The sequence below is a fragment of the Engystomops pustulosus genome, chromosome 10, assembly GCF_040894005.1.
Source record: "Engystomops pustulosus chromosome 10, aEngPut4.maternal, whole genome shotgun sequence".
Taxonomy (NCBI): domain Eukaryota; kingdom Metazoa; phylum Chordata; class Amphibia; order Anura; family Leptodactylidae; genus Engystomops; species Engystomops pustulosus.
The window spans coordinates 3,111,760-3,134,196 of record NC_092420.1 but is presented as its reverse complement, the minus strand read 5'-3'; the positions used below and the strand labels follow the sequence as shown (position 1 = coordinate 3,134,196).

The following is a 22,437-nucleotide window of genomic DNA, read 5'->3' as shown; positions in this document are numbered from 1 at the left end:
ATGAATAATGTGACTCACATCTAGACACTCGGCCAAATGCCCCTGTGCCCCTCTGCTCCCCCCCCCCCCCATGAATAGAGAATGTCACTGCTTCTCACTGCCCGTCATGATATGTCCCTAAAAATGGCTGCTCAGGATTATGTCCAGACTATACTTCAAAGCGAGAATGGTCATGATTCACAGATTCCTCCTCCTTGTCCATGGATCTGTGATCAGGGTCCTTCCATAGCTTTGGGGGGTGTCGAGGAATCCAATGAAATGGATATTAGACAATTGGCCCCACATTCCAGAATGGTGTTTGGTATTGTTGGATTTGTAAGTTGATGCTGGGGAATGTGCTGGGAATATCTTCTCCTTCGGAGACCCCTGGAAGGAGATATCGGCATCACTAGGAAATATGTCCCCAACATCACACCTCAGCACAGGTGCGGCCACGCCCCTCTCACATTACAAGGGGGCGGGATTAGGCAGAGATTCCAAAAGAGCCTGCCAGCATCGGTGTCAATCATTTGGGAAATCATTCATCACATGGATAAGCTGCCAGGAGAAGCCACCCTGCGGCGCGGATAGCGGGTGCTACTCATCCGTAAGGCTTTACCTTCTCATTCCCTTTTTATTATATCAGTTTGTGGATGAATCCTACGTATAATTGTTTTGTAAGTCTCTGCTTGTGGCCTTGAAGAACCTAAGATTTCTGCAGAGGTAGCGTTCCCAGGATCCATTTTTAGTAATCTTATAGATAATTGCGTAATTTTTAATTGTAAACTGGGTTACTGAATTGCTGAGGGATTTATGTAGACGGGCGCTGATTTGCCTCATTATCATAATTTAATAATAATAGGTAGGTGGTGGCAGCGATTTGAGTGAGCGCCAGGGCTGGGAGAGTAAGGTGTAGAGTAAAGGGTAAAGTGGCCGGGGGTTTATGTGCTAAATATGAGGGTCTCTAGCGCAAGTGCACCCTGTGGCGTCACCCGAGAGCCCATCACATCAGGACCCAGCGTCCGCGGATGCATATCCCCCTCGCTCAAAAGGTTATTGTGAGCGAGATTCTTTTCAGAAAATGGAGCTAAAGGGAACCTGTCAGCTAAAAAAACCACAGTAGCATGAGGGTCCGCATATTCATGAGGGGGACGTCCAGGCACTCCCCTCTCTTCTGTCTGTCCACCCTTCCCACGATAGATGCACCAGGTTGATGCTGCAGTCCCCGCCCCCTGGACGGCCCCCTCATGAATACGCTGGACGATCAGACAGTATCACAGTGTGGCAGATCTTTCCGGTACGTTCTGCTACCTCAATGAGTTTGGTTAATGGAAGAGCATCGTGTTCCCCAGGAATTACCCCCGAGTCCTGCGGGATCCCGGGGATATGAAAATGTAGACATTGGGGCACTTTTACCCGACTTTGCACTTTCTTGTAGGGGAAAACGGCTTTTCAGAAGAATTTAAGACTGTGATTACGGCTGCGCTGCCTCCATGCGACACACATTAGGGGGCGTCCGGTGCTCAGTCGGACCGTGCGACAGATTTATCATGTAAAGTCTATAACACGCCCTATGTTAAAGGTGCACCACAAACAAGTTGGTGAACTCTGTCGGGCCTGAGCGGTAAATCAAAACAATTCTGGCGCATGATCTTAATGAATCGCTCGCGTGCGGCGTTATACACGGGCAGAGAACTTTAGGTGAAGTTTCCGTCTTTCTTAGTAAATGCGTCTCCCTGAGGAAGAAATCTGACAAGAAGGTGCACCAGGGGTAAGATTCCAAAATCCCCCCCCCCCTGAGAGATGAGGGGCCGTTTTTAGGAATTTTTTTCATTAAGAAAACATTGTAACTTGTGGATTGTTCCTGGGATCCGCTTTGCTCAGTTCCTCGGACAATGTAAACCTCAGCCCGTGGTCCAGTCAGCGGATAAGATCCATGGTGGAGACAATTACACCACAGAATGTAGAGTCCGTTTCCTCAGGTTCCATGTGACATATTGTAATTAATAATTATGATCAGAATCCATCAGGATAATCCTAGGACATTACTCATAGATCCAGGCAACGTGACTGTGGTAATCTTCTTAAAATTGTTATCCGTGGCCTCCTTTCTTCCAAAAATCAGCTTTTAAAATTAGGTTAATAATAGGGTTACAAGAGCCCCAACTGCTGCAGCTTCATAGGCTGTTACACTGTGCAGGAGCACCTCTCCCTCCCACTGTGTGAGAATTTGAAGGAAGGGGGAAGTGCTTAAAGGGGTTGTCCGAGTTCTTTAAAAAAAGCTAAAAGTGGCCTGGACAGGGCTGCTTAAAAAAAATAAAGATGTACTTACCTCCCGGTGCCCTCCGGTATCCAGCGCTGCTGTCGTTCCGGTCCGGGCGCCATGTAAACAAACATGGCCGCCGGAGCAGCGCTGGACTCAGTTCCGGCCGGACCCGACAACCTTCCGGCCCCCATACACAATGCTGTGTATAGGGACGGATAGGCGTGCCCGGCCACGGCCGGCCGGAAGCTGAATCCAGCGCTGCTCCGGCGGCCATGTTTGTTTACATGGCGCCCGAACCGGAGCGACAGCAGCGCTGGATACCGGAGGGCACCGGGAGGTAAGTACATCTTTATTTTTTTTAAGCAGCCCTGTCCCGGCCACTTTTAGCTTTTTTTAAAGAACTCGGACAACCCCTTTAAGGAGAAAAAGGGTGGGGAGACACAGTGCAGCACAGAGGGGCTCTGGTAACAAACCCCAGGAGATGTCCTAGCTCATTAACATAATTATAAAAGCTGATTTTAGAAGGAACAAATATAAGAAGATATCGCAGTCCGGTGCCTGGATCTGAGTTATGTCCCTGGGTTATCAGGATGGATTTTGATGGGAGATTCCCTTTAAAAAGTAAAGACAAAACATCAAAATATATTGTAGTCCATAAGGCGGGAAAAGTCACAGGTCCATCAAGTCCAACCTACATGAACTAAACAAATGTTACATGTTACAAATCCCCCCTCCGCCAGCACCACCAGCAAACCCAGGAAATGTGAAGGGTTCAACATCTGCAAAGAGTTTGTATGTTCTCTCTGTGTTTGCGTGGGTTTCCTCTGGGTCCTCCAGTTTCCTCCCACACTCCAAAACATACTGGTAGGTTCATTAGATTGTGAGCCCCATGGGGACAAGAACCGATTTGGCAAACTCTGTGCAGCGCTGTGTAATCTGTGTGCGCTATATAAAGGATTATTATTACTATTATGTGCAGGCACGGGGCAGAAATGCTTATCGTCCCCCTCCGAGCCCACATGGTGTGTAGGTGGTGAAGTTGCGTAGAACCCCTGATAAATCTCTTGTGTCATTTTAAAGAAGAGAATCTCCCCTTAAAACCCTGCAAGGGTGGGGGGCTTTCTCTTCCGCAGTGGTGCCCGTCCCTGCAGACTTCCTTTTGTATAGAGAGGCTGGAGGTAATGCGCTCCTGCTATTATACTGAAACGCGAGCTTGTGCTATAGATGAGCGGGATGGATGTTATCTGGGAATTCTCACACACCTATAGTGTTACCCTGGAGTGTATTTAGATGGTATATGTTATTATGGATGAGTGCAAAGCTATATTATGGCAATTATAAGGTGAGCTGAAAAGACAAACTATTTGTGTTAAGGCGGCTTACACTTTTCTCCCTGCTCCAGAGCTGAGAATAGCCAGAGAGGAGAAAATCGCACACATCTACAGACTTTCTACACTTCAAATTTATGCTAAGAACTTACAACTCTCCCTCCATCTCACCAGACTGGTCTCCATCACTAATCTAATACCCTCTCTCTCTAACAATCGTAAAAGGCTCCTATACCCTTCACTCCTTACTAGTGGATGGCGTCAGCATACTGTCATGTAGTATAAAATGCATACAGAGTACTGTCATGTAGTATAAAATGGATACAGCGTACCGCCATGTAGTATAAAATACATACAGAGTACTGCCATGTAGTATAAAATGCATACAGCGTGCCTCCATGTAGTATAAAATGGATACAGCGTACCGCCATGTAGTATAAAATGCATGCAGAGTACTGTCATGTAGTATAAAATGCATACAGCGTGCCACCAATTAGTATAAAATGCATACAGCGTACCGCCATGTAGTATAAAATGCATGCAGAGAACTGTCATGTAGTATAAAATGCATACAGCGTGCCACCATTTAGTATAAAATGCATACAGCGTACCGGCATGTAGTATAAAATGCATACAGCGTACCACCATGTAGTATAAAATGCATACAGAATATCGCCATGTAGTATAAAATGCATACAGCGTGCCACCATTTAGTATAAAATGCATACAGCGTTCCGCCATGTAGTATAAAATGCATACAGAGTTCCGCCATGTAGTATAAAATGCATACAGCGTACAGCCATGTAGTATAAAATGCATACAGCATACCGTCATGTAGTATAAAATGCATACAGAATACCGCCATGTAGTATAAAATGCATACAGTATACCGCCATGTAGTATAAAATGCATACAGCATATCGCCATGTAGTATAAAATGCATACAGCGTACCGCCATGTAGTATAAAATGCATACAGCATACCGCCATGTAGTAGAAAATGCATACAGCATGCCGCCATGTAGCTATAAAATGCATACGGTGTGCCACCATTTAGTATTAAATGCATACAGCGTACTGCCATGTAGTATAAAATGCATAGAGTACTGCCATGTAGTATAAAATGCATACAGCATATTGCCCAGTATTAAAATGCATACAGTGTACCGCCATATAGTATAAAATGCATACAGCGTACAGCCATGTAGTATAAAATGCATACAGCATACAGCCATGTAGTATAAAATGCATACAGCGTACAGCCATGTAGTATAAAATGCATACAGCATATTGCCATGTAGTATAAAATGCATACAGCGTACCGCCATGTAGTATAAAATGCATACAGCGTACAGCCATGTAGAATAAAATGCATACAGCATATCGCCGTGTAGTATAAAATACATACAGCGTACCGCCAGTGTAGTATAAAATGCATACAGCTTGCTGCCATTTAGTATAAAATGCATACAGCGTGCAGCCATGTAGTAAAATGCATGCAGAATATGGCCATGTAGTATAAAATGCATACAGCATATCGCCATGTAGTATAAAATGCATACAGCGTGCCAGCATTTAGTATAAAATGCATACAGCGTTCCGCCATGTAGTATAAAATGCATACAGAGTACTGCCATGTAGTATAAAATGCATACAGCGTACCGCCATGTAGTATAAAATACATACAGCGTACCGCCATATAGTATAAAATGCATACAGCGTGCCGCCATGTAGTATAAAATGCATACAGCGTGCCGCCATGTAGTAAAATGCATGCAGAATATGGCCATGTAGTATAAAATGCATACAGCATATCGCCATGTAGTATAAAATGCATACAGCGTGCCACCATTTAGTATAAAATGCAAACAGCGTTCCGCCATGTAGTATAAAATGCATACAGAGTACTGCCATGTAGTATAAAATGCATACAGCGTTCCGCCATGTAGTATAAAATGCATACAGCATACCGCCATGTAGTATAAAATGCATACAGCATACCGCCATGTAGTATAAAATGCATACAGCGTACAGCCATGTAGTATAAAATGCATACAGCGTACCGCCATGTAATATAAAATGCATACAGCATACCGCCATGTAATATAAAATGCATACAGCATACCGCCATGTAGTATAAAATGCATACAGCATATCGCCATGTAGTATAAAGTGCATACAGCGTGCCAGCATTTAGTATAAAATGCATACAGCGTACTGCCATGTAGTATAAAATGCATACAGCATACCGCCATGTAGTATAAAATGCATACAGCGTGCCGCCATGTAGCTATAAAATGCATACGGTGTGCCACCATTTAGTATAAAATGCATACAGCGTACTGCCATGTAGTATAAAATGCATAGAGTACTGCCATGTAGTATAAAATGCATACAGCATATTGCCCTGTAGTATAAAATGCATACAGTGTACCGCCATGTAGTATAAAATGCATACAGCGTACAGCCATGTAGCATAAAATGCATACAGCATATTGCCATGTAGCATAAAATGCACACAGCATATTGCCCTGTAGTATAAAATGCATACAGTGTACCGCCATGTAGTATAAAATGCATACAGTGTACAGCCATGTAGCATAAAATGCATACAGCATATTGCCATGTAGTATAAAATGCATACAGCGTACAGCCATGTAGAATAAAATGCATACAGCATATCGCCGTGTAGTATAAAATACATACAGCGTACCGCCAGTGTAGTATAAAATGCATACAGCTTGCCGCCATGTAGTATAAAATGCATACAGCGTGCAGCCATGTAGTAAAATGCATGCAGAATATGGCCATGTAGTATAAAATGCATACAGCATATCACCATGTAGTATAAAATACATACAGCGTACCGCCATATAGTATAAAATACATACAGCGTGCCGCCATGTAGTATAAAATGCATACAGCGTGCCAGCATTTAGTATAAAATGCATACAGCGTTCCGCTATGTAGTATAAAATGCATACAGAGTACTGCCATGTAGTATAAAATGCATACAGCGTACCGCCATGTAGTATAAAATACATACAGCGTACCGCCATATAGTATAAAATACATACAGCGTGCCGCCATGTAGTATAAAATGCATACAGCGTGCCGCCATGTAGTAAAATGCATGCAGAATATGGCCATGTAGTATAAAATGCATACAGCATATCGCCATGTAGTATAAAGTGCATACAGCGTGCCACCATTTAGTATAAAATGCAAACAGCGTTCCGCCATGTAGTATAAAATGCATACAGAGTACTGCCATGTAGTATAAAATGCATACAGCGTTCCGCCATGTAGTATAAAATGCATACAGCATACCGCCATGTAGTATAAAATGCATACAGCATATTGCCATGTAGCTATAAAATGCATACGGTGTGCCACCATTTAGTATAAAATGCATACAGCGTACCGCCATGTAGTATAAAATGCATAGAGTACTGCCATGTAGTATAAAATGCATACAGCATATTGCCATGTAGTATAAAATGCATACAGCATATTGCCATGTTGTATAAAATGCATACAGCGTACCGCCATGTAGTATAAAATGCATACAGCGTACAGCCATGTAGTATAAAATGCATACAGCATATCGCCATGTAGTATAAAATGCATACAGCGTACAGCCATGTAGTATAAAATGCATACAGCATATCGCCATGTAGTATAAAATGCATACAGCATACCGCCATGTAGTATAAAATGCATACAGCATATTGCCATGTAGCTATAAAATGCATACGGTGTGCCACCATTCAGTATAAAATGCATAGAGTACTGCCATGTAGTATAAAATGCATACAGCATATTGCCATGTAGTATAAAATGTACCGCCATGTGTACCGCCATGTGTACCGCCATGAAGTATAAAATGCATACAGCGTACAGCCATGTAGTATAAAATGCATACAGCATATTGCCATGTAGTATAAAATGCAAACAGCGTTCCGCCATGTAGTATAAAATGCATACAGAGTACTGCCATGTAGTATAAAATGCATACAGCGTTCCGCCATGTAGTATAAAATGCATACAGCATACCGCCATGTAGTATAAAATGCATACAGCATATCGCCATGTAGCTATAAAATGCATACGGTGTGCCACCATTTAGTATAAAATGCATACAGCGTACCGCCATGTAGTATAAAATGCATAGAGTACTGCCATGTAGTATAAAATGCATACAGCATATTGCCATGTAGTATAAAATGCATACAGTGTACCGCCATGTAGTATAAAATGCATACAGCATATTGCCATGTAGTATAAAATGCATACAGCATACCGCCATGTAGTATAAAATGCATACAGCGTACAGCCATGTAGTATAAAATGCATACAGCATATCGCCATGTAGTATAAAATGCATACAGCATACCGCCATGTAGTATAAAATGCATACAGCATATTGCCATGTAGCTATAAAATGCATACGGTGTGCCACCATTTAGTATAAAATGCATAGAGTACTGCCATGTAGTATAAAATGCATACAACATATTGCCATGTAGTATAAAATGCATACAGTGTACCGCCATGTAGTATAAAATGCATACAGCGTACAGCCATGTAGTATAAAATGCATACAGCATATTGCCATGTAGTATAAAATGCATACAGCGTACCGCCATGTAGTATAAAATGCATACAGCGTACAGCCATGTAGTATAAAATGCATACAGCATATCGCCGTGTAGTATAAAATGCATACAGCGTACCGCGATGTAGTATAAAATACATACAGCGTGCCGCCATGTAGTATAAAATGCATACAGCGTGCCGCCATGTAGTAAAATGCATGCAGAATATGGCCATGTAGTATAAAATGCATACAGCATATCGCCATGTAGTATAAAATGCATACAGCATACTGCCATGTAGTATAAAATGCATTCAGCGTGCCGCCATGTAGTATAAAGTGCATTCAGCGTGCCGCCATGTAGTATAAAGTGCATACAGAGTGCCGCCATGCAGTATAAAGTGCATACAGCGTGCTGCCATGTAGTATAAAGTGCATACAGCATTCCGCCATGTAGTATAAAATGGATACAGCGAGCCGCCACGTAGTATAAAATGCATACAGCGTGCCGCTATGTAGTATAAGATAGATACAGCGTGCCACTATGTAGTATAAAGTGCATACAGCGTGCCGCCATGTAGTAAAAAATGCATACAGCATACTGCCATGTAGTATAAAATGCATACAGCATACCGCTATGTAGTATAAAATTCAAACAGAGTACCGCCATGTAGTACTGGCTAGTAGCACAGTATCTGATGGAGGACTGGAATGCGGTGCCGGCCGGCAGTCGAGAACTTGATGCCGGCAGGGGATGGGAGCACAGTGCCGGACTGAGGCGGTATCCCGGATGCACGGTGCTGGGAGCATGGTGCCGCCCCTTCGTCCAGCAGGAGGCGCGCCGCCTGAGGCGAGATGCTCTGCTCCCCTCATGGCAGGTGCTCCCCTGGATACAGCGTCCCCATCCACTAGACTATGGTATTATGGTTACAGTGGGAGGATATTATCACTAGAGCCTCCATGGAGTTACACTATGACACAGGCTCCATGCACTGTATATAGGGATACAGCGCCCCCATCCACTAGACTATGGTATTACTGGTTACACTGGGGGGATGTTATATCACTAGAGCCTCCATAGAGTTACACTGTAACACACGCTCCATGCACTGGTATATAGAGATACAGCGCCCCCATCCACTAGACTATGGTATTACTGGTTACACTGGGGGGATGTTATATCACTAGAGCCTCCATAGAGTTACACTGTGACACAGGCTCCATGCACTGGTATATAGAGGTACAGCGCCCCCATCCACTAGACTATGGTATTACTGGTTACAATGGGATGATGTTATATCACTAGAGCCTCCATAGAGTTACACTGTGACACAGGCTCCATGCACTGGTATATAGAGATACAGCGCCCCCATCCACTAGACTATGGTATTACTGGTTACACTGGGGGGATGTTATATCACTAGAGCCTCCATAGAGTTACACTGTGACACAGGCTCCATGCACTGGTATATAGAGATACATCGCCCCCATCCTATAGACTATGGTATTACTGGTTACACTGGGGGATGTTATATCACTAGAGCCTCCATAGAGTTACACTGTGACACAGGCTCCATGCACTGGTATATAGAGATACAGCACCCCCATCCTATAGACTATGGTATTACTGGTTACACTGGGGGATGTTATATCACTAGAGCCTCCATAGAGTTACACTATGACACAGGCTCCATGCACTGGTATATAGAGATACAGCGCCCCCATCCACTAGACTATGGTATTACTGGTTACACTGGGGGGTGTTATATCACTAGAGCCTCCATAGAGTTACACTGTGACACAGGCTCCATGCTCTGGTATATAGAGATACAGCGCCCCCATCCACTAGACTATGGTATTACTGGTTACACTGGGGGATGTTATATCACTAGAGCCTCCATAGAGTTACACTGTGACACAGGCTCCATGCACTGGTATATAGAGATACAGCGCCCCCATCCACTAGACTATGGTATTACTGGTTACACTGGGGGATGTTATATCACTAGAGCCTCCATAGAGTTACACTGTGACACACGCTCCATGCACTGGTATATAGAGATACAGCGCCCCCATCCACTAGACTATGGTATTACTGGTTACACTGGGGGATGTTACATCACTAGAGCCTCCATAGAGTTACACTGTGACACAGGCTCCATGCACTGGTATATAGAGATACAGCGCCCCCATCCACTAGACTATGGTATTACTGGTTACACTGGGGGATGTTATATCACTAGAGCCTCCATAGAGTTACACTGTGACACAGGCTCCATGCACTGGTATATAGAGATACAGCGTCCCCATCCTCTAGACTATGGTATTACTGGTTACACTGGGGGATGTTATATCACTAGAGCCTCCATAGAGTTACACTGTGACACAGGCTCCATGCACTGGTATATAGAGATACAGCGCCCCCATCCACTAGACTATGGTATTACTGGTTACACTGGGGGATGTTATATCACTAGAGCCTCCATAGAGTTACACTGTGACACCTGCTCCATGCACTGGTATATAGAGGTACAGCGCCCCCATCCACTAGACTATGGTATTACTGGTTACACTGGGGGGTGTTATATCACTAGAGCCTCCATAGAGTTACACTGTGACACAGGCTCCATGCACTGGTATATAGAGATACAGCGCCCCCATCCACTAGACTATGGTATTACTGGTTACACTGGGGGATGTTATATCACTAGAGCCTCCATAGAGTTACACTGTGACACCTGCTCCATGCACTGGTATATAGAGGTACAGCGCCCCCATCCACTAGACTATGGTATTACTGGTTACACTGGGGGATGTTATATCACTAGAGCCTCCATAGAGTTACACTGTGACACAGGCTCCATGCACTGGTATATAGAGATACAGCGCCCCCATCCACTAGACTATGGTATTACTGGTTACACTGGGGGGATGTTATATCACTAGAGCCTCCATAGAGTTACACTGTGACACCTGCTCCATGCACTGGTATATAGAGATACAGCGCCCCCATCCACTAGACTATGGTATTACTGGTTACACTGGGGGGGATGTTATATCACTAGAGCCTCCATAGAGTTACACTGTGACACAGGCTCCATGCACTGGTATATAGAGATACAGCGCCCCCATCCACTAGACTATGGTATCACTGGTTACACTGGGAGATGTTATATCACTAGGGCCTCCATAGAGTTACACTGTGACACAGGCTCCATGCACTGGTATATAGAGATACAGCGCCCCCATCCACTAGACTATGGTATTACTGGTTACACTGGGGGGATGTTATATCACTAGAGCCTCCATAGAGTTACACTGTGACACAGGCTCCATGCACTGGTATATAGAGGTACAGCGCCCCCATCCACTAGACTATGGTATTACTGGTTACACTGGGGGGGGGGGTTATATCACTAGAGCCTCCATAGAGTTACACTATGACACAGGCTCCATGCACTGGTATATAGAGATACAGCGCCCCCATCCACTAGACTATGGTATTACTGGTTACACTGGGGGATGTTATATCACTAGAGCCTCCATAGAGTTACACTGTGACACAGGCTCCATGCACTGGTATATAGAGATACAGCGCCCCCATCCAGTAGACTATGGTATTACTGGTTACACTGGGGGATGTTATATCACTAGAGCCTCCATAGAGTTACACTGTGACACAGGCTCCATGCACTGGTATATAGAGATACAGCGCCCCCATCCACTAGACTATGGTATTACTGGTTACACTGGGGGATGTTATATCACTAGAGCCTCCATAGAGTTACACTGTGACACAGGCTCCATGCACTGGTATATAGAGATACAGCGCCCCCATCCACTAGACTATGGTATTACTGGTTACACTGGGAGATGTTATATCACTAGAGCCTCCATAGAGTTACACTGTGACACAGGCTCCATGCACTGGTATATAGAGATACAGCGCCCCCATCCACTAGACTATGGTATTACTGGTTACACTGGGGGGATGTTATATCACTAGAGCCTCCATAGAGTTACACTGTGACACAGGCTCCATGCACTGGTATATAGAGATACAGCGCCCCCATCCACTAGACTATGGTATTACTGGTTACACTGGAGGATGTTATATCACTAGAGCCTCCATAGAGTTACACTGTGACACAGGCTCCATGCACTGGTATATAGAGGTATAGCGCCCCCATCCACTAGACTATGGTATTACTGGTTACACTGGGGGGATGTTACATCACTAGAGCCTCCATAGAGTTACACTGTGACACAGGCTCCATGCACTGGTATATAGAGATACAGCGCCCCCATCCACTAGACTATGGTATTACTGGTTACACTGGGGGGGGGGGGGGGGGGATGTTATATCACTAGAGCCTCCATAGAGTTACACTGTGACACAGGCTCCATGCACTGGTATATAGAGATACAGCGCCCCCATCCACTAGACTATGGTATTACTGGTTACACTGGGGGGTGTTATATTACTAGAGCCTCCATAGAGTTACACTGTGACACCTGCTCCATGCACTGGTATATAGAGATACAGCGCCCCCATCCACTAGACTATGGTATTACTGGTTACACTGGGGGGATGTTATATCACTAGAGCCTCCATAGAGTTACACTATGACACAGGCTCCATGCACTGGTATATAGAGATACAGCGCCCCCATCCACTAGACTATGGTATTACTGGTTACACTGGGGGATGTTATATCACTAGAGCCTCCATAGAGTTACACTGTGACACAGGCTCCATGCACTGGTATATAGAGGTACAGCGCCCCCATCCACTAGACTATGGTATTACTGGTTACACTGGGGGGATGTTATATCACTAGAGCCTCCATAGAGTTACACTGTGACACAGGCTCCATGCACTGGTATATAGAGGTACAGCGCCCCCATCCACTAGACTATGGTATTACTGGTTACACTGGGGGGGATGTTATATCACTAGAGCCTCCATAGAGTTACACTGTGACACCTGCTCCATGCACTGGTATATAGAGGTACAGCGCCCCCATTCACTAGACTATGGTATCACTGGTTACACTGGGAGATGTTATATCACTAGAGCCTCCATAGAGTTACACTGTGACACAGGCTCCATGCACTGGTATATAGAGATACAGCGCCCCCATCCACTAGACTATGGTATTACTGGTTACACTGGGGGATGTTATATCACTAGAGCCTCCATAGAGTTACACTGTGACACAGGCTCCATGCACTGGTATATAGAGATACAGCGCCCCCATCCACTAGACTATGGTATTACAGGTTACACTGGGGGGTGTTATATCACTAGAGCCTCCATAGAGTTACACTGTGACACAGGCTCCATGCACTGGTATATAGAGATACAGCACCCCCATCCACTAGACTATGGTATTACTGGTTACACTGGGGGATGTTACATCACTAGAGCCTCCATAGAGTTACACTGTGACACAGGCTCCATGCACTGGTATATAGAGATACAGCGCCCCCATCCACTAGACTATGGTATTACTGGTTACACTGGGGGGTGTTATATCACTAGAGCCTCCATAGAGTTACACTGTGACACCTGCTCCATGCACTGGTATATAGAGGTACAGCGCCCCCACCCACTAGACTATGGTATTACTGGTTACACTGGGGGGTGTTATATCACTAGAGCCTCCATAGAGTTACACTGCGATACACGCTCCATGCACTGGTATATAGAGATACAGCGCCCCCATCCACTAGACTATGGTATTACTGGTTACACTGGGGGATGTTATATCACTAGAGCCTCCATAGAGTTACACTGTGACACCTGCTCCATGCACTGGTATATAGAGATACAGCGCCCCCATCCACTAGACTATGGTATTACTGGTTACACTGGGGGTGTTATATCACTAGAGCCTCCATAGAGTTACACTGTGACACCTGCTCCATGCACTGGTATATAGAGGTACAGCGCCCCCATCCACTAGACTATGGTATTACTGGTTACACTGGGGGATGTTATATCACTAGAGCCTCCATAGAGTTACACTGTGACACCTGCTCCATGCACTGGTATATAGAGATACAGCGCCCCCATCCACTAGACTATGGTATTACTGGTTACACTGGGGGATGTTATATCACTAGAGCCTCCATAGAGTTACACTGTGACACAGGCTCCATGCACTGGTATATAGAGATACAGCGCCCCCATCCACTAGACTATGGTATTACAGGTTACACTGGGGGGTGTTATATCACTAGAGCCTCCATAGAGTTACACTGTGACACAGGCTCCATGCACTGGTATATAGAGATACAGCGCCCCCATCCACTAGACTATGGTATTACTGGTTACACTGGGGGGGGTTATATCACTAGAGCCTCCATAGAGTTACACTGTGACACAGGCTCCATGCACTGGTATATAGAGATACAGCGCCCCCATCCTCTAGACCAGGGGTAGGGAACCTACGGCTCGGGAGCCAGATACGGCTCTCTTGTTGGCTGCATCTGGCTCTCAGACAGATCTTTAATTAATAGTAATGGCTCCTGTGTGTCTCTTAGACTGATCACTGGAAACAGGCAGTGATGTTACCGCTGCCTATGTCCTTTGTTAGACCCAGGTGCCCTCGCCGCCATTGTCTAAGCCTGGGTCAAAGAGAAGAGCGTGGGAGCGATGAGGAGCTGGCACCAGGGAGCGCTAGTAAGTGAATACTTTTTTTTTTTGCTATGACTACCTATCTATCTTCTTGAGGGCATGTGCTGTGACTACCTATCTGCTGGGAGTATGTGCTGTGGCTACCTATCTACTTGGCGGCATGTGCTGCGGCTACCAATCTACTTGGAGGCATATGCTGCGGCTACCTATCTACTTGGAGGCATATGCTGCGGCTACCTATCTACTTGGAGGCATATGCTGCGGCTACCTATCTACTTGGAGGCATATGCTGCGGCTACCTATCTACTTGGCGGCATGTGCTGCGGCTACCTATCTACTTGGAGGCATGTGCTGCGGCTACCTATCTACTTGGAGGCATATGCTGCGGCTACCTATCTACTTGGAGGCATATGCTGCGGCTACCTATCTACTTGGAGGCATATGCTGCGGCTACCTATCTACTTGGAGGCATATGCTGCGGCTACCTATCTACTTGGAGGCATATGCTGCGGCTACCTATGTACTCAGGGACATGTTCCGTGACTTCCTATTTACTGGGAGTATGTGCTGTGACTACCCATCTACTGGGAAGCATGTGCTGTGACTACCTATCTACTGCGAGGCATGTGGTGGGTGTCAGGATTTGGAGTAGTGAACTCCTTGGACCATGGTGGACGATGATGTAAGCAGACACCTTGGACAGGAATCTAAGTGGCATCCAGTCTTCACCAGAGCCCGCTGTGAAGCAGGATGGTCTTGCTACAGTGTGGTACAAGCAGGTCATTCCACAGGCGCGACTTGTCCATAGTGCTTCCAAGGTCGAGGTACCAGGATCACTAGGCAGTCTTGTGTCCAGGAACAGGCAGACCGTCAAGGCAGGCGCCAGTAATGCATGGTCGGGGATGGAGCAAGAGATCAGGGCTGGCAAAGGAGCAGAATCAGGAACAGGTCCAGGGTCACAATGGGAGGTCAAGGGAAGGAAACACTGTGGAAAGCTTCCTCATAAGCATGAAGTACTAAGATCCGACAGGGAATGCTGGGAGCCGCCGGTCTTTATTGGAACCCAGGAAGTGGGCAGCGCCAATCGGCGGTCCACTGTCCCTTTAAATCTGCAAGTGCCGGCCAGCCGGGACAGGAGCAGGAACGTGGAGAGGTGAGTGAGCTCGGAAAAGGGCGCTGCCACGGAGAGGAGCACGGGTGTGTCTGCGGTCCGAGACCTAGATCATCGGGGCACCCATGACAATGAGACTATCTACTGGATATGCATATGGTACGGCTCTTACGGAATAACATTTTAAAATATGTGGCGTTCATGGCTCTCTCAGCCAAAAAGGTTCCTGACCCCGGCTCTAGACTATGGTATTACTGGTTACACTGGGGGGATGTTATATCACTAGAGCCTCCATAGAGTTACACTGTGACACAGGCTCCATTCACTGGTATATAGAGATACAGCGCCCCCATCCACTAGACTATGGTATTACTGGTTACACTGGGGGATGTTATATCACTAGAGCCTCCATAGAGTTACACTGTGACACAGGCTCCATGCACTGGTATATAGAGATACAGTGCCCCCATCCTCTAGACTATGGTATTACTGGTTACACTGGGGGGATGTTATATCACTAGAGCCTCCATAGAGTTACACTGTGACACAGGCTCCATGCACTGGTATATAGAGATACAGCGCCCCCATCCACTAGACTATGGTATTACAGGTTACACTGGGGGGTGTTATATCACTAGAGCCTCCATAGAGTTACACTGTGACACAGGCTCCATGCACTGGTATATAGAGGTACAGCGCCCCCATCCTCTAGACTATGGTATTACTGGTTACACTGGGGGGATGTTATATCACTAGAGCCTCCATAGAGTTACACTGTGACACAGGCTCCATGCACTGGTATATAGAGATACAGCGCCCCCATCCACTAGACTATGGTATTACAGGTTACACTGGGGGGTGTTATATCACTAGAGCCTCCATAGAGTTACACTGTGACACAGGCTCCATGCACTGGTATATAGAGGTACAGCGCCCCCACCCACTAGACTATGGTATTACTGGTTACACTGGGAGATGTTATATCACTAGAGCCTCCATAGAGTTACACTATGACACAGGCTCCATGCACTGGTATATAGAGATACAGCGCCCCCATCCACTAGACTATGGTATTACTGGTTACACTGGGGGATGTTATATCACTAGAGCCTCCATAGAGTTACACTGTGACACAGGCTCCATGCACTGGTATATAGAGATACAGCGCCCCCATCCTATAGACTATGGTATTACTGGTTACACTGGGGGATGTTATATCACTAGAGCCTCCATAGAGTTACACTATGACACAGGCTCCATGCACTGGTATATAGAGATACAGCGCCCCCATCCACTAGACTATGGTATTACTGGTTACACTGGGGGGGATGTTATATCACTAGAGCCTCCATAGAGTTACACTGTGACACAGGCTCCATGCACTGGTATATAGAGATACAGCGCCCCCATCCACTAGACTATGGTATTACTGGTTACACTGGGAGATGTTATATCACTAGAGCCTCCATAGAGTTACACTGTGACACAGGCTCCATGCACTGGTATATAGAGATACAGTGCCCCCATCCTCTAGACTATGGTATTACTGGTTACACTGGGGGGATGTTATATCACTAGAGCCTCCATAGAGTTACACTGTGACACAGGCTCCATGCACTGGTATATAGAGATACAGCGCCCCCATCCTCTAGACTATGGTATTACTGGTTACACTGGGGGGGGGGGGGGGGGGGGGTTATATCACTAGAGCCTCTATGCTTTATGTACAGCTGACACCTGATCTCAGTGATCTGGATGGAAATATATACGGCTACTATGCGCATGCGCACCTCAACCACGAGTAACAGTAACGGGAAGACTCTGATGCAAGCAGAATGGAGATGAGATGGTGCCATCATATTCTGTAAACTGAGTTTCGAACTCAGATTGTGAGTACAGCACTAAACTTTTTGAACTATGTTGAGATCAGGAGAACAGCCGTGAGAACATCCATGGTGTGTTGGTGAAACACTAAACCATTGGATCTGTTATAGGGCATCGCTCTGAAATCTCCTCTTGTACCATCTGGCACTGACTCAAGGACTAAACATTGTGGATGAATTCACTCTACAAGACAGACATTCATATTACAACTGTGGTATATTTAAATAACGAGTTTGCAAGACTGATTTGATGTAACAACTTTGCCGTATTTAATTAATGACTTTCTTTGCCTTTGTTGAAAGAAAATACAAGGAATAGAATCTCATAGAACTAAAAGAAACACCTCATTTACACTACATCAGAAGTAGGGCCCTACTCTCCGTACAGCAGGTCTTCCTGGATTAGAATATTAATTGGGTGTAACTATATTTACATTTTTAATTTGTTTTATGAAATTCACGATGAATTAAATGTAAATTAAATGTACCTTTTTATCATATTACAGGCAGTCCCCAGGTTACATTCAAGGTTCTGGAGGTTTGTTCTTAAGTTGAATTTGTATGTAAGTCGGAACTGTATATTTTATAAGTGTAGCCCCAGGTCTCTGTGACAACTGAATTTTAAAAGTGTTGGGTTGTCATAAGGATTAACAATAAATATTAATTACAGACACATGTGATAACTGTTACAGATGATCATTGTAGCCTAGGGCTAGAGTACAGCAAATTTCCAACATCCAGAGGTCCGTTTGTAACTAGGGGTCGTCTGTAAGTCCGGTGTTTTTAAGTAGGCGACCGCCTGTATAAAATATTTTTTTTTCCTATAAACCTTATTAGTGCCCACAAAACCCGGAAGCCTCTGCTCTGAGGCACTGGTACTAGTGCACTACAGCTCCCCAGAGCTTGTGATGTCACCGGCTTTTGGGACAGGGAAAGGGAGGACGGGCCATGCAGGAAGGAGCAGGAAGAGAAAAAGGAGCAGGAAGAGAAAAAGGAGCAGGAAGAGAAAAAGGAGCAGGAGGAGAAGGAGCAGGAGGAGAAGGAGCAGGAGGAGAAGGAGCAGGAGGAGGAAAAGGAGCAGGAGGAGAAGGAGCAGGAGGAGAAAAAGGAGCAGGAGGAGAAAAAGGAGCAGGAGGAGAAGGAGCAGGAGGAGAAGGAGCAGGAGGAGGAAAAGGAGCAGGAGGAGAAGGAGCAGGAGGATAAGGAGCAGGAGGAGAAAAAGGAGCAGGAGGAGAAAAAGGAGCAGGAAGAGAAGAAGAAGCAGGGAGAGGAGCAGGAGGAGAAAAAGGAGCAGAGTAGCAGGAGGAGAAAAAGGAGCAGGAAAAGAAAAAGGAGCAGGAGGAGGAAAAGGAGCAGGAGGAGAAAAAGGAGCAGGAGGAGGAAAAGGAGCAGGAGGAGGAAAAGGAGCAGGAGGAGAAAAAGGAGCAGGAAGAGAAAAAGGAGCAGGAGGAGGAAAAGGAGCAGGAGGAGAAAAAGGAGCAGGAGGAGAAAAAGGAGCAGGAGGAGAAGGAGCAGGAAGAGAAAAGGGAGCAGGAGGAGAAGGAGCAGGAGGAGAAAAAGGAGCAGGAAGAGAAAAAGGAGCAGGAAGAGAAAAAGAAGCAGGAGGAGAAAAAGGAGCAGGAAGAGAAAAAGAAGCAGGAGGAGAAAAAGGAGCAGGAAGAGAAAAAGGAGCAGGAGGAGAATGAGCAGGAGGAGAAAAAGGAGTTGGAGGAGAAGGAGCAGGAAGAGAAAAGGGAGCAGGAGGAGAAGGAGCAGGAAGAGAAAAGGGAGCAGGAGGAGAAGGAGCAGTAAGAGAAAAAGGAGCAGAAGGAGAAGGATCAGGAAGAGAAAAAGGAGCAGGAAGAGAAAAAGAAGCAGGAGAAAAAGGAGCAGGAGGAGAAGGAGCAGGAGGAGAAGGAGCAGGAGGAGAAGGAGCAGGAGGAGAAAAAGGAGCAGGAGGAGAAAAAGGAGCAGGAAGAGAAAAAGAAGCAGGAGGAGAAAAAGGAGCAGGAAGAGAAAAAGAAGCAGGAGGAGAAAAAGGAGCAGGAAGAGAAAAAGGAGCAGGAGGAGAATGAGCAGGAGGAGAAAAAGGAGTTGGAGGAGAAGGAGCAGGAAGAGAAAAGGGAGCAGGAGGAGAAGGAGCAGGAAGAGAAAAGGGAGCAGGAGGAGAAGGAGCAGTAAGAGAAAAAGGAGCAGAAGGAGAAGGATCAGGAAGAGAAAAAGGAGCAGGAAGAGAAAAAGAAGCAGGAGAAAAAGGAGCAGGAGGAGAAGGAGCAGGAGGAGAAGGAGCAGGAGGAGAAGGAGCAGGAGGAGAAAAAGGAGCAGGAGGAGAAAAAGGAGCAGGAGAAGAAGGAGCAGGAGAAGGAGCAGGAAGAGAAAAAGGAGCAGGAAGAGAAAAAGAAGCAGGAGGAGAAAAAGGAGCAGGAGGAGAAGGAGCAGGAAGAGAAAAAGAAGCAGGAGGAGAAAAAGGAGCAGGAGGAGAAGGAGCAGGAAGAGAAAAAGAAGCAGGAGGAGAAAAAGGAGCAGGAGGAGAAGGAGCAGGAGGAGAAAAAGGAGCAGGAGGAGAAAAAGGAGCAGGAGAAGAAGGAGCAGGAGAAGAAGGAGCAGGAGGAGAAAAAGGAGCAGGAGGAGAAAAGGGAGCAGGAGGAGGAGGAGAAGGAGCAGGAGGAGAAGGAGCAGGAAGAGAAAAGGGAGCAGGAGGATAAGGAGCAGGAGGAGAAAAAGGAGCAGGAAGAGAAAAAGGAGCAGGAAGAGAAAAAGGAGCAGGAGGAGAAGGAGCAGGAGGAGAAAAAGGAGCAGGAGGAGAAAAAGGAGCAGGAGGAGAAGGAGCAGGAGGAGAAGGAGCAGGAGGAGGAAAAGGAGCAGGAGGAGAAGGAGCAGGAAGAGAAAAGGGAGCAGGAGGATAAGGAGCAGGAGGAGAAAAAGGAGCAGGAAGAGAAAAAGGAGCAGGAAGAGAAAAAGGAGCAGGAAGAGAAAAAGGAGCAGGAGGAGAAGGAGCAGGAGGAGAAAAAGGAGCAGGAGGAGAAAAAGGAGCAGGAGGAGAAGGAGCAGGAGGAGAAGGAGCAGGAGCAGGAGGAGGAGAAGGAGCAGGAGCAGGAAGAGAAAAGGGAGCAGGAGGATAAGGAGCAGGAGGAGAAAAAGGAGCAGGAAGAGAAAAAGGAGCAGGAAGAGAAAAAGGAGCAGGAGGAGAAAAAGGAGCAGGAAGAGAAAAAGGAGGAGGAGAAGGAGCAGGAAAAGAAAAGGGAGCAGGAGGAGAAGGAGCAGTAAGAGAAAAAGGAGCAGAAGGAGCAGGAAGAGAAAAGGGAGCAGGAGGAGAAAAAGGAGCAGGAGGAGAAGGAGCAGGAAGAGAAAAAGAAGCAGGAGGAGAAAAAGGAGCAGGAGGAGAAGGAGCAGGAAGAGAAAAAGGAGCAGGAGGAGAAAAAAGGAGCAGGAGGAGAAGGAGCAGGAAGAGAAAAGGGAGCAGGAGGAGAAGGAGCAGTAAGAGAAAAAGGAGCAGAATGAGCAGGAAGAGAAAAGGGAGCAGGAGGAGAAGGAGCAGGAAGAGAAGAAGAAGCAGGGAGAGGAGCAGGAGGAGAAGGAGCAGGAAGAGAAAAAGGAGCAGGAGGAGAAAAAAACAGGAGGAGAAGGAAGAGAAGAAGAAGTAGGAGGAGAAGGAGCAGGAAGAGAAGGAACAAAAGATATTGAACTGCAAACAATTTGACATGTAAACAGTCTGGGCAAAATAAGCAAAGCTCAAATCCCACAATGTACCAAAACCGTGCGCTCCCCTCTCTATGATAGACATGGGTCTGTCATACTCTATATCATTGTCCGCCTTTCATCCTTTATTACTTCTTACTCTGTATTTCTGGGGTCACTGATGTCGGCTATCCGTCTTCTGTTATTTACTAGGTGTAGGAATTGATACATTATGCAGAAAAGACCAGGAGTAGAACTGAGGTGGGTGCACATTGCACCCGCACCGCTGGATATTAATTAGGAAGCCTTATAATAAATCCGGCAGGTGCCAGGGAAGCGTTAAATTACCTGCATATCCTGCACAAGTGTATGATATATCCCCCCCCGCATGTCTTCAGTTATGTTCACTTTACTTTCGTTAAATTATCTACCTTTTTCTTTCCCGCTCCTTGACATACCATTAGGGCCTGGCAATTGTTCATGCCATGACAGTATGTAAAAGGGACACATAAAGTGACAGATGTCAGATAACAAATAAAAGTGGGGGGGGGGGGGGGGGCTGAGCCTTAAGCCAAAACTGGCTCCATCCTAAAGGGATAAATATCAGACGTGCTGGTAGTGTGGACTGCGCCTGAAACGGATCTATTACCCCATCTACTGGGAGAAGGAATCCTACTCTGAGAAGTGATTGGTGAGACCGCGGTTACACGTTCCACTGTCTTTCCATTTCCATTCCGCAACACTAGTGCACAGGGGGCGGGACTCTTCATTTGCAGTGAAACGCATGCGATCGGTGACCATCATCCAGTGACTTATATTGTGACTGCCGTCTTCCAGTGACAATCCCTGGCCGTGGATATCACATGCACAGGGTCAGGAGCAATGTCCTGGGGTGAATAGAACTTATTCCTCTAGTTTATAAATAGCTTTATTCAGCATGTACAATAAAAAAAGATGACAATAAACATCTGTAA

At 46.0% G+C, this 22,437-nt stretch overlaps 1 protein-coding gene and 1 pseudogene across 2 annotated transcripts in view; both read left to right on the top strand.

The window, feature by feature from the left end:
• The window catches only part of LOC140103997 (uncharacterized), a 40,891-nt gene that overhangs the window by 10,318 nt on the left and 8,136 nt on the right, over positions 1 to 22,437 (top strand). The window contains exon 1 of one of the 2 annotated variants that reach the window (XM_072127319.1): positions 97 to 586. The exons of the other annotated variant lie outside the window; for it this stretch is intronic. The gene's annotated coding sequence lies outside the window, so the exon portion shown is untranslated. Of the gene's footprint in view, positions 1 to 96; positions 587 to 22,437 lie in introns of those variants that run through there. 2 annotated transcript variants of the gene reach the window in all.
• Positions 124 to 21,485, top strand: LOC140104635 (uncharacterized; annotated as a pseudogene).